At 41.4% G+C, this 13967-nt stretch overlaps 1 protein-coding gene across 2 annotated transcripts in view; it reads left to right on the top strand.

Moving 5' to 3' along the window:
* The window catches only part of MTHFD1L (methylenetetrahydrofolate dehydrogenase (NADP+ dependent) 1 like), a gene marked incomplete at its 5' end in the record, with an annotated part of 145651 nt that extends 142707 nt beyond the window's left edge, over positions 1 to 2944 (top strand). For both annotated transcript variants that reach the window (XM_083858196.1, XM_083858195.1), the window contains one exon: positions 795 to 2944. The remainder of the gene's footprint in view (positions 1 to 794) is intronic.
* Between the last annotated feature and the right edge of the window lie 11023 nt (positions 2945 to 13967).

Here is a 13967-nt window from a genome sequence, read left to right as displayed (position 1 = left end):
GAAAGTCGCAAACTGGACCTGCACAAGTAAAGTCTGTTAAGGATCCTTGTGAGCTCTAAGGATCCCTCTAATTTAATCAGTGGCAGTAGGTGCCTGCTCTTACTGTGCAGGCTTTGAGTATCTGAGTTGATGGCAACAGGGGGAAATTGTTCTCCTCAGTTGGTTGTGACTTCGTAAGGCTGCCACGGCCCACGGTGTCTGATGTATTCTTGCACTCTTCTCTTCAAAAGTGGTAGAGCATTGGAATTATTTTAATACACAGCATGGATACTTTGCTGCCCTCAGAGCTTAAGAGGAATTCCAAAGCTCTGCCCGTGAGTGGCCATAAAGAAGTCCATAAGAGCAGGAGACCAAAACTGGTGTTCTAAAATTGCAAACTATTTGTTAGCTGTTTTCATCTTAATTTATTCAGATACGAGTAGAAAGTGTTTTAAGAACTTTTCCTTACATCCACAAAACTGAGCCTGTCAACCAAAAAATTACGTCTTTTAGTCTCATTCCACTAAAGTATTGGCTTTCAGTAAGCAACAATTACTACAGTAATGTGCAGTCTGAAATTTGTATCATACTGGAGTACAAGTACAGATTTTTGTTTCTTACTTAGTTGGGCTACACAGATAATAAATAGGGTGTGCATATGGCAATAATTATATATTTTTGTTTATTATGGTTAAGGCAAAAATATCCCATTTCACTGAAGCACTCATTTTAGGTTGTGACGCTTTTTTTTTTTCTTTAAAGAAAGAAAAGATATCTTGTTTCAATGTATAAATTTCTTATCTTTGTCATTTCAGAAGCCTGAAAATTAAGAACTGCAACTTTCCTGTTTCCTGCAAGTAGGAGACAAAAAATGAATCTGAAATATTCCTGTTATGTGTGTCTGGAGGAATGTCAAGATAGACCAAAGAGCAAAAGTTTACTCTTTCTTCAAACTAGTTTTTATGATGAAATATAGCTGTAAGGTTAAAAAAAAAAAAAAACAAAACCAGAAAAAAAAAAAAAAACCAGCAAGCTAAAGTTTTACTTGCCGTAACGGAGGAAGCTCTCTACTACAGCTTACGCTTGTTTGTGGATAAAATGACATTGAAAAAGAGCAGTTTTTCAACTCAGAGTTTTTGTCTTTTCTCAGAGGAGTGTACGGAAGTATTTTCCTTTATCTTGGCTATCTACTAAAAACTTGCATAAACATGATTATGCTGTGTGACCAAGCCTATTTCTCTCTGAAAAGTACACTTTTGCTCCTGGCATTCAAGAGCTGAAACTACACACAGATTAACTGCACATTTTTGAGTTATCATCAAGCGTTGCTCTGGATGCGTTTGGGCAACAGCCAAGTCTCAAGCAAGGAAGATATTAAACAGAGAAAGAACAGAGCATGTATTTTGTAAAAAGTTTTTAATGTATAATTTGTTTCCTTGTTGGGCAAAGATCTTTTGAAACACTTAAGCCATAGCTGTCTTGTATCCATAGGTCTGTCTTTATCCAAAGCGTGTGTTACAGGCTGTCCAGCTGATTATGTGCTTGTTGTGGTGAAGCTGGTTGTTCAGACAGGGCACTGCTCCTTCTGAAGCACTGTTTTGCTCCTGTTCATGGCTAATGAAGCCTCCTGCTGTGCTGGCTCCCGACCTAGAGTTTTTCCCTGGCGGTACACAACGGCCCAGTAACAACAGAGGAACGTCCCTCAAGCGAGGATGTGGACAGGGCACCGCTTTTTTCTGCTTCATTTTGCAGGTTTTAACGACAATACTTGTGAAAATGGAGGGTATTTCCATTTGAAGGGGTATTCAAACAAGTTGAATTGCAAGCCCGTGCTTTAATTTGTCTCAATAACTTTACTTTCCTGATTTTTCCTAAAACCTGTAGCCAAACAAGCCTTAGGCACAGGATACTGCATTTAGCTTTCCAAGCTGCTACTCCTCAGGAAACTCTCGCTGACTGACTGTTGGCTCCTTCAATAACAAAAAATGAGACAGAACAATAGGGTGAATCGAGACAATAGGCCATTGTTTTTTTTAGGTAAAAAGCAGTGAAATAATGATGAGAGAGTTTATTTTCCTGATGACGTTTTCCATCCTGTCGCTTTGCTCTGCTTACGCACATCTGCATGTTATGGGCTTTTGCAGTGTAGCCTTGGTTCCCTTCTACAGAGCCACATTTGGAGACTTAATTATCTCAGGAACGCTGTAGTAATTGAGGGGTTTGTTTTGGTTCTTAAAATCATGCTTTGTTATTTATAAACTCAAAACTATAATTATGGACAGTAGAGCAAACTGGGGACAATTAATTGTCTGTGCCTTCCCTGGAGTAGCACGGAAATGTCTGCTGACTGCATTTCAGTGCTATTCATAGCGTGGTCCTCCAGCACCACGAGGATTGCTGTGAAGATAAATTTAAATGTAAAAACTAGAGCAATTTAATATTTTATCCTTTATACTAGACGATAGAGCTTGTAACAGCCTAGACTGTGGATGCTTTAATTGCACTGGGGCATGACAAACATGATAAGTAGAAAGTCTGATTCAAGCTCTCAGAACTGCTGGGAAGAGAGATTTCTTATATTTTCTATTAAATTGTGCCACAAAACACAACTCAATGCTATTCATACACACAACGGTGTTGTAAATTAGTCTTGCACACACTCATCTGTCTAGCCAAGAAATAGCCAAAGAGTTTTGGAAGAAAATAGGTATGTTTTCAAGATATAGTTTTCCTAGTAGCATCCTTACAAGAAAAATAAACAAGGTTTTCCCTCCATTTCATCCAGAGAAATTCAGAAAATACATAATTGTGCCTTTCTAGGAGCCACTGTGGTTCCCCTGGAGGTGCACTGGAATTGTCCCCATGCAATGTGGGATACTAAATGTGGCACTGGCTGATTGCCTGTGATGCTCCCATATGGATGTGGATGTTTGAGCAACAAGTTTTTATAAGTCATCTCAAGCTGCTGTATGATACTTCCTATAGTGTTGTCTCATCCCTTCAGGCTACACACACTGGCACCATTTATCTGACCCATCAGTCTCTCCCTAAAACACCATTCCAGCTCATTTAGTTGAGAGTTGACAAACATCCTGTAATTTTTCTACAGTCATGTGCACAGGATTTGTTATATTGTTTAGATAGCTTCAGAAATTCAAGGAAAGCTGAAATTGCCCACTTGTCTCTTGTAGTAGCTTTTCCCCCACCCCATCTAGTTAACTAGCTCAAAAATCTCTCAAGCTATTGCATTTTTGGTACTTTGTCATGATCCAAAGGGATTGAGCTTTTGGCCACCAGCTGAGCTGCAGAAACTGACACACTATGTTCCCTGGGGCCACCCTGATTCTGAGGCCTTCCTGCAGAAGAGTCTAACATGAAAACTTTTTAAGATCAGTCTTATTGGTAGGTGTGTCACTTGTTACATGGATGTGACTGTGGGACTCATCTTTTTTTGCATCTACTCTGAGCAACGTTGTCACATGGCAGAACCACAGCTTTATGAGGCAGCTTGCCAAGCTTATCCCTGCCTTTGCTGAAGTGTGTTTAGCACCATGCGGTTGTTTATTATCAGAAGATCTGCTTTCTGTAGTGACTGAATACTTCATTATTGCTACTGCTGAACTAATTCTGCAATGACATTGAAATACTTCAGAACACATGCAACAGGTTTCTTCATTTGTAGTTTGAAATTCAAGCTTCCAGAATTTCAGTTGTCATGAACATGAAAATAAAGTCTAATAGCTAAAGTGTGCTAACGTTTAGTTTGCACAAGTGGTGTCTGTCTGAATTTATTAATAAATACATCCATTATTTAATATTGTTCTCTCTCTCTCTCTCTCTCTCTGATCTTATCCATTTAAATAGTGACTTTCTTTTTTTTTTAATTCCTCATAAGCCACTTAGTCTTGTCATGCCCATGTCTCCAGCTAAACACAGCTATGCCAATGAAGGAGAGGAGCTCAGCCATATTGTGGTGAAGTGCCAGATGTGAACAAAGCATGGGACTCCTACCTGGCTTCCCAGAACCCAGGAAAGTATTTGGTGCTTGGCTGTTGCCACAGAGGGCCATACACTAGAGGGCTGTCCATGGGTTCTTCTCCATCAGTACAGTCCCTTTGAAGTTGGTTTGTGCTTGGGGAAGGACACGCTAGGCTAACATCCTGTCCTGGTCCCAAAATATCTTGCTGTTGCCTTTGGTCCTTGACGTGAAGGGCTGCGTCAAATGCAAGGGTCAGTTGGACACTTTCCACTTCTCAGTTGTCAGCTGGATTTGTGTGAAGCAGTGTCAGGTACAGGAATATTATCTGTGGGCTTCTCAAGGTGGGATTCAAACACAAGCGATGCAAAAGCTTCAGGAATTATGGGTGCTAAGCCATTAGGCCATAAAATAGCAGAAAGCATCCTGGGAGCATGGATTAATAAAATAGGGAAGGTGGAGGAAGAAATTGAGCATTTCAGGCACAGAGTGGACGGTGCCCCTGTTTTCTAAATAGCTGAGTTTAGTCCCAGCCACAAGGTTTGCTTCAATACTGGGTTTTGAACACGCTTCTCAAGGCTAGATTTCCAAACAGCTTCTCTGCAATGCTTCAGCCAAGACCTTACCCATATGGGTAAGCCATATAGGTTTGTTCTTGGTGGCCCCTGAGTCTGCCCTGCTGACAGCCACTCAATCAGCCAGGGGTGAGTGTGGGAGGCATATGCAAACTCCCCTCTACTGAATTGCTAGGGTGGTGAGGGAGGGTGTTACTCCTTTAAACATGCAGGTTTTCTTAAAATGTTCTTTGGAGAAAATATTTTAGAGAAAAAATTTAAGGCCAAGGAATGAACCCCTGCTTGAGAGGATTGGAAGGGAAACACTGAAAGCCCCTTCAGGCATTTGTCCTGAGAACAGGACTGCTGTACTATACATGTTACAATTCACTGAGGATTCAAGGCCAAAGTATTTACATAAAGTAAGCTAAATTCAAATATTTTCACAAGTGTGGTCATAATAATAGTTCCCTACCCCGTGTGGTTGAGTGTTACATACACACAAGCATGAGCAAGAATCAATTTGTACATGCAGCTTTTACATAAAATCTTCAATATTTGCTTCCTCAGTAAAATTTTTAACACCAACCTTTTGAGTAATGATTGGGAGGAGGTAAACTGCTCCATACCAGTATAGGCTCAACTGGGCAAGACCCTGACAAGCCTTTTTAAATCAACCCTACACCAAGTGATCTCCAGCTCCCTTCCAAGGTAAACTGTTCTATGCTCCTATGAGCTGAGATGTTAACAGAAAATGCTAGGGCTGAGGAAGCCCAGAGCTGGAATACACCCCACACACACACCACATGCACCTTAAGAACTTCACTTTGCAGTGTACTAATAAAAAAGAGGATGTATCAAATACAAGTCATGCCCACTTCTATGCAATACACTAAATCAAGGTTTAAGTTATGACATTTTAAAAGCTAAATTGTTTCCCACTGGGCAATTTCCATCATGCTCTTTCAACTCAATTACCATCAACATCTGGTCAAAGTTACATTCTTAATGCCAAAGGAGTTTCAGCTTTTCAGGATACAGCCTCTTAGTTGCCCATATAATGCCACCCCTGCATGTTCTTATCACACACAGAGCTTATATTTATTCTCCAGAAATATACAGTTATGGCTGTATTTGGACAAAACATGTATTATGTACACGACATGTAGCTTCACCACTATATGAACTTCAGGACATTTCCTTCCATTTTCTTTATTGAGGGAAGGCTGAAGGGGAAAACAGAGAGGATAATGTCTGACTTGGGACAGCAGACCAACCCCTACACAGCTGTCAGTTAGACAGAATCTCTGCAAAGAGACACAAAGTCCTTTTATTCACTGTTTCTGTGCTTGGGTGCTACACCTATTCCCACACAGCTTCAGCTCATCTGGATCACCTTGGTGTCTCCACTGCAGTCAGAAAAAGCTTTATTTGCAAACCTGTTGGTTTTTTTCAAGTGTTTGAGGTAAGTGAACTCTCCCTGAGGGAGGTTTCTGGGGAGAGCAACAAAACCAACAGCTAACTCCAACCTGCTCTTTATGACATTAGCTTGAGGTGATAGTTTAATGAACCAAACCCTTCACATCAGTGACATACAGAGGTTGATTTTCCCTGTATGTTCAGAATGTTCAACTGCTGTCAGTCAGTGTCAGGCATTAATACCTGGCAAAAGCTTTCATCCGGGATGAAACCTGTATCTAATTCTGCTTCTTGAACTAGTGAAAGTCAGGCAGACTTTAAATCTCAATCTGTCAGTAATAACCAAGTATCCAAGTTATTTAATTCTCAATAGTATAGGGAAAATGAAAAATAATAAAAGAAGAAAAACAATGAATAGTAAAGAAGTGCTATTTATTCAAGATAGTAAATGAAGGAACAAAGCATAGGAATCAAGTTCTCTCTTTTGGGACAGATTTGTATGAAAGCAGTTGTAAATCAAGGTGAGTCTGAGAATAATTTCACTACATCTCACATAAAAAATTCCTTTAAATGGAGCAGTATATAACTTAGCACCAACAGTTCTGAAGAAGGCTATATATAATACAAAAGTACATTTAACTGCAAATTGCTGCTGAAAAGGGAACTTTTAATACTAAATTGATATTAAAGAGATGCACTAAATCAGCACAATGTATTGAAGTGTAACTAAGAAATAGTAGATGAATAGATGACCAGCAAGTAAAAAATGTTATCAGTTTCAAAAATAAAAAAGTCTAGCTTCTGAGATAGTAACACACTTGGAAAGTTAAGGCTACTGGAGATGACCAAGAGCCAATTCATAGCAAAGTATTGTAAGGTGTTTCCCATCAATTCTTCCTCACAGTATGGATTGCCAGATCCCCAGAGACAGGAAGATGATCTTGTATCACCTATAGTAACTGCAGGGGATCAGAAGGGTGGCAGAAATTGCCAGGGAGCCCAGAGAGGGGGGAGGCCCCAGGCTCAGATTCCTGTCTTTACTGAGTCCTCCTCATACATGCCTTCTATGTGGCAGGTCACTGCAGCAGATAACCTCACCTTGGTTAAATTTGGACATCTCTATCCCACAACTGCTGTTACTCTGCAACAAACAAACCACATACCAGCCTGGAAGCAGAAATGGAAGAGGTATACCCAGTATGATTTAAACACGTCTGGGAGCTGTGCAGACAGCCTGCAATTATCAAACCAAGAGTTTCAGGAGCTGTTTAAAAGACAGATGGTCTATTTTTCTAACCCTTCAGAAAGTACCAACAGCATCCTCATCCAACACCTTGCTTGGGGAAGGAGTGCAAAAACAATTCCTTAAAACACTGCTTTTCTGCTGGTATACCAGTTTTGTCCCTTTAAGCTCTGACAAAAGAAAAATGTCCCAAAACCTCACTCTCTCCCAGTGAAAGGATCCCATCAAATATATTTGTGTATCTGCAAATGGATTCTTACCCCAAACATCTCTAATGCTCAGGTTTTTCCACTGAAGACAAGTGGTAGGAACAAACTCACAGGAGAATGAATATACTGTTTAATCCTGTATAAGGGATGATGAAGTGAACCTACAGAGCCAAATCTAAACATTTAGAGAGACAAGCCTAGATGCACAGCAGCAATTAGCTTTGCATACTTGGGAAAACATGGAGGGAGGACCTTTTTCATAACTCCTGTGAAGTGGCTGTGATACCCAGCTGCGGCAGGGAGACATGCTGGGAGAGCCATACCTAACTTAGTGCAACTGAAATGGAAACAGTCCAAATGACCATTTACTCATCTACATAAACTTGAATCTTAAATTTAGCAGCATTTCACCTTTTGACCTAGAATTTCATGTTGCCTCAACCAGCTTGACTTGAGCCTGAACAGCTACAGAAATGTTTACAGCCATCTGCTGCAGCAGGAGAGAAGAAAACCTCGCCTGGATCTTGAAACCAGTGTCTGGGGACTGCTCAGACATACTCAGCTGGATCCAGTTGGATTCACTGCAGACATTTGCCATCATGCCACCAAGCACAAGGGCTGGCCTGAGCACTCCAGAGCACCCCACCCTACAAACACGGCAAATCCTTCTCCCTGCAGCCCACCACCAAGGGAAGATGTAGGTGTTTACTATGCATGGAAACATGGGCATGACAGTTGTAAAAACAACCCCCAAAAAACATCTCCCAAGATTTATAAACTTTATGCTGGACTTAAAGGTTCAAGTACACACTTTAAATTCTATATGATTTATCTAAATACCAGTGGCCAGCAGGCAAATAATTTTTTTTAATATATATTTACAGTAGCGGTGAGGACTCCAGTATACAGTCAGCAGGTTATAAGTCTATTTTTTTTTTTTTCTAATAAAAATATTTTAGAAATTAAATATTCACCTAAACCATCCACTCAGATCTGGTAGAGATGCTGGCCCTATCCACACTGTTTACACAGAACCACTCAAGATGGAAAGGACCTCTGGAGCTCACCAGGACCCACCATGTGCTCAACATTGTATTTATTACAAAACAAAATTTCCTTAAATTAATATGTGTTTTCATGCACAGATTTAGGGACTAGGTCACACACTCTAGGGCTGCTTAGGAGCTGCAAATTGAAGGGCTTGCTCATTCATGCAATATGATGAAAAACCAAAGGCTTGCTGCAAAGGTAGGATGGCCAGAACCAGCCAATTCCCTGGACTGTGGAAGCATGGCACAGCTATTCCCCTACAACCCCTCAGAGGAGCCACATTAAGACCACTAACCTGCTCGTTCTCCTGGGTGAATTGTCACAGTCCAAGTCATATCCTGCAGACTTTCAGAGCACTGGCCTAATCTCTTATTTCAAAGCACTTGAGGAGAAAACAAGAAGAAAAAGCCTGAACGCCCAAAGGAAACAATTCTCACTCCACACACCCCCCCCCCCCCCCCCCCCAGCCCTCAGGTGTTTTAAGTTTCTCTATAACAAGGAGGCATGGCAGGTGCAGGTGCTGCCTATCCCCACACCAGGTCCTTACCTGGGAGTTTCGGTCTCACAGTGTTTGGCTGACTCAGGTGTTTGGATCAGTGGCCAGAGTTACCCTTGCCCCAGTGGAGGCAGCAAAGCTGCAGCCCCTCCACAGGCCCCTCCTATGAAAGCAGATGGATGGGTTTAAAGCACCAGCTCTAGGTACCTTAGCCCATGCTGGCAGTCCTGCCTGCAGGAATCATTCCATTGCTAAGGAGGGTGGTGGGAATAGCTGAATCCTGCCTTGCAGCCAGCTCTGCCTGCTGTGCCAGCTGTCCTGGCACCATGGTGCCATGAGTCACAGCACCCCATGTACCCCTGAGCCAAACCATCCCTCAGCCCAGCCTGGGCACGGCTGTCCTCTGTGCCTCTGGGGAGATCCTGGTGCTCCTGAGGAGGTGGGATGGGGACTCAGGATGGTATTCAGGAGGGGGTTAGGCCTTAGAAATCAGCATGCAACCACAAAATACCGGTACCTGGCACCCAGGTGTTTGTGAGCCCGCAGCAGGACTCAGGCACCACCCGCCTGGTTTGCAAGCACAGGAGTGTTGCTATTTCCATCCCACTTGCAGCCTGCTGGATAAGGCAGTAGTGCTGTCACCAGCCCATGGTAAGCTTTCCTCAGGGATCTCAAGCTAAGGAAAAGGAGCAAGGAAGGGGGAAGAAAACTGCAATTTACTCACAGTAGTGTGCTTTTCCTCTGAAATCGTTATCCTGCTGGGAACTCCCTTGGCATTCAGAAAGTATCTGTGTTTAATCGCTGGTCTTGTTTAAAATGCAAAGTACCTTGCCTTGAGACTGATAATTTAATCTCCTTTGGATAATTGCTACCAACTAGACTAACGGCCGACAAAGGTCAAGTCATTGGTTATTCAAAGCAGGATTTCCCCCATTTTACAAAAAAACTTCTACTTGATCTTTGACTTGTCAGCTGCAGCGTGTGATTGCTTTCAGCGCTGGTAATCACTGCCAGGGCTGTGTGCACATGTGTGCATCTCTGTGCACACGCACATTTCACACACATAAATGCAAACTGGAAATGGCCTGATCAGTCAAACCTCTGCGTGATGCTGTAGATCACTTCCAATTAACGTTCAATAAAATTTATATCCTCCATGGCACTTTGTATACATTTGCATATATTAAATTATCCCAAGGCTTACTTAGTAGTGAAGGGAGCTCCTCAGCCTTGTTCTTATTCATTTTCAAGGAAATTGATTTTATGTGATGGTGATATTTTTGCATGTTTGTCCATCCCCTAATACTGAATCAGTCCCTAAGCAGTAAATTGACAGACAAGTAAATGACTATAGATTTCATGAAAGCAGGGAGACAGTGGGAGATGAAGAAGTAAAATGGACACAGGAGAGAGATAAGATCTTTTCCATGGTGATATAGAAATTTATGAGGAACAAACTACAATTTCACTTCTTGTCAGGCTATACTTTCATTACATGTAATATTTCAACTAACTCATAATTGTGGTTGCAATTTGGTTGCTGTATTTTCGAATCAGGAGTCATACTGATTTAAATTTGTAAATCTGTTGCAAGGCAATATAATGTTCATAAAATCCTAAATTGCTACAATCTCACATGGACCCTACTCAGCTTTGAAAGTGGGTCTATGAACAGGGAGTAAACCCAGTACTCTTTATTGCATCTTATCAATAGAAATTCCTCAAAACAGGGCAAAATTACTTCAGTTCTTATTTTTTAAACTGTGCAGACTTAGAGTCAGGAAAAATGAGTTTAGAGGAGAAAATAAGCTCAGAACCTCAATGCTGCTCTGATACTCAAGTCCCATCAACTTCATTTTAGCAAGGAAAGTTCTCCATCAAAGTTCCATCAACGTTCCATCAACAGCAAAAGTCTCAGTTTCCAGCTATTCATTGCTGGCAGGAGAAATTCTCCTGCAAGGAGACTTCTCTTGCAAGTCCTTGGAGAGACACTAAGAAACTACAGTTTCCTGGAACAATAAGAAAAATTAATCTTGGCATCATTTTTCAAATTACTGTTTTTCCCATCACTGTCAGGAACCTGCCAAAGCCCAGCCACAGAGATTTTACTGTCACCTTCCCAGACCTGTGACTTTGTGCTATCCCCAGGGCTGGTCCCTCTCACATGCCCCAGCAAGGGGACTTCCCTGTGTCCCTATGGCTTCTTACTCCATGGGAGCTGATCATCAGACCTAGACTTTCATTGCCTTCTCTTTGTGGCCAGGATGAGACTTCTACAGTATTTCAGTGGTGCAAGGCAGCTGCAGTAGGAAAGGCGTAAAATCAAAGGGATAATTCACACACTGAATGTGTCATAGAAGTAAAATACAAATAAATCACCCCTTGTCCTCTCTGAGGAAATGAGATTAATAATTACATTATTTTTCTTGGCACGTAAGAGAAGATCCATCCCTGTTTATCTGCTCTGTGGTGCCTGGGAAAGCAAAGCTGATGTTATTGCTAGCTGGCCTCTGCAATTCCCCAGCCATGCCCTGTGCATTCCCCAGCTCCAAGGACACATATCCCTGCAGTACCCATGGATCCCTCTTCCTGGGGAGGAGCACCTTGCTCTGATGCAACAGGAAAGTGCTTTTATTGTATAAGAGAATATTTTATAAACAGCTTTTCAGCCTGAGTGTTTTAATCATGGAAATGTGTGTAATTAGGAATCTTTTACCCATGGTCAATACATGGACACTATTAGGGCATAATGCAAGAGCTTCTTAGAGCTCTGGGTAAATGCTGCCCTGCACTTCGAGAGCTGCAGTGGTGAGAAAAGCCTCAGCTGCCTCTGGTGAAAGGCTCAGAAGCTGGTTTTTAGAGAGGCCAGATTGCCTCTCTGCACCTGTGGGTGTACAAACATTGGCAGCTCTTTAGTGCACACTTGTGTCTTTCACTTAAACCATCCGAGATCTTCATTCTTCAATCTACTGCTATTACTGCTGCTACTACAGAAAAATGTTGCTATATATGAGCTGCACACAAAGAAAAGGCAGGAAAAGTGAAGTGTGATCCATGACACACCTTCAAGCTTAGAAAATCCCATTTGTATGGTTGGTTCAGGTGTGCTGTGTAGCTCTACCCTGACCTACAGCATTGCTATTCATTTACTGAGGAGGGAAAATATTTTCAACTAAATTACAATCCTGATGTTTATTGCAGAACCATTTAGTGACTGTAAAAGCCAGCTTGACAAACACTTACTGTTCACAGGATTGAGGGACTGAGGAGAGAGAAGAGCAAAGAATTGGGCCCAGGGGAATTGCTGGAGGAGACAAAACGCAGCAGCAATTTCTATGTGGTGGGAAAATGAGAGGCACAGTGGGGGCAAGTTGGTGTCTCTGTGTACCAAGCAATGCCAGGCAGAGGAATGGCTCGTTTCAGTTGCCTGTTGAAATTGCTGAGAGAAAGAGAAATTTGGAAATCACCTTCCTGTAGTTCTGTGTCTTTGTTGGAACACAGTTTGAGAGATGAGAGAAAAATTAAAATAATGACACAAAATTCGCAAAATTCTTCAGCAGAGATGAAGCAAGAGAACACTGGGAAAAGAGCAGGCTAAATGGGATGTGCACCATCATCAGTGGAAATACATGCATTCAGATTACAGAAGTTTACACATCTTATTTTTCAGTTCAAAAAAAATAAGGCAATACTTCTGATTGGCTCAGTGCTGTTTAAAATATTTTAAACTATAAAAAATACCCTGGTGAATTAAAAAAAGTGTGTAAAATTTGAAATGAGGCTTATTTAAATTTAAAAAGTACATTTCAAAATCATACACCATAGAATAAAACACTGTGATATCTCAAATACTGAAAATCAAAGGTAAATTGGAGGTTTGACATTTTCAGGCTGAAATAAAAATACAAAAGGGTAGATTATGTGTATCTTTGCCCTATTTGTCTAGTCTTGTAAGAAAGCTGGCTTGAATACACCCTAGATGTTACCTAAAATGTTTTACTACAGCCCTGCAATCGCCTGTAGCCTGATCCAAAGTCCATTGATCCGTTTGAAGCTGTTCCCTTGACACCCACCCAGCCCTGCTGGGATCAGGGAAGAAAGGAAGGTGGGACTACAGACAAGGTGCTTAAAGATAAAATCAATGGCAAGGTTACCAGGAATCAGGTCCTTTGTTTGAACATAGAGCTTGTTGGCAGGGATAGACATGTCACAACTCATGGTCTTTTATGCTTCTGCTTAGATTTTGACCCAAATCCCTTTTCAGTTCTTGATCAACGATTTGATAAAATGTATAGGCTTGATGAAAGACTTATGTCGATTTTATCCTATTGATCCAAGACTCCAAGATAAGATAAAAAATATATTGTTCTTGAAAGATGGGAATGATTCCTTTCCAAGAGATTCCTCAGTCACTGCTGGTAGGTAAGAGGGCTCCATCACCAAAAGCACATAAGAAGCACTGCTGCTCACACAGGACGTGTGAAATGTCTGAGGGGTTTTATTTAGAGAAAATGTGTGACTTAAGCAAAAGCATTTGGCAGACAGGACACAGCAGTTCAGAAATTTATTTTTCAAGATGAAAAATGGAAATAAATAGATCTTCAAATGTTCATTTCAGAATGGGGAGGACTTATTTTCTCAGCTTTTTATGTTTTCCACAGAGAAATTTCCACAGGAAATGGTTGGATTTCAATCACTTTTTGAATGCTCTTAAAAACATTTTCCTGCCTGACATTAATGGACAAATAATCAAACAAAATTAAAAAACCCTAAATTTCACAATGAAGCCAAATTTTCTGTCAGGACTCAAGCACTTAGGTTTTAATTTTTACATCAAAATCAGGAAGGATAAAATACCCACAGTGTAGCAAAACCCAATCCTTTTCCTCAGAAAAGGCACGACGAGTTCCCATCAACAGCAGTGGGGAGCAGGACATGGGGGTGAGGGCAGGAGGGCAGCTCTCTGGAGGAACACAGCTCAGGCTATAGGCTCCAGGAGATGCTAAATCCTGCTGCATCACCACCTCCAGACACCCAGAGA

This window comes from Zosterops lateralis (assembly GCF_965231275.1).
Source record: "Zosterops lateralis genome assembly, chromosome: 3".
Lineage (NCBI taxonomy): Eukaryota > Metazoa > Chordata > Aves > Passeriformes > Zosteropidae > Zosterops > Zosterops lateralis.
The sequence above is the reverse complement of the archived record's forward strand: the minus strand, read 5'-3'. Positions and strand labels throughout refer to the sequence as shown.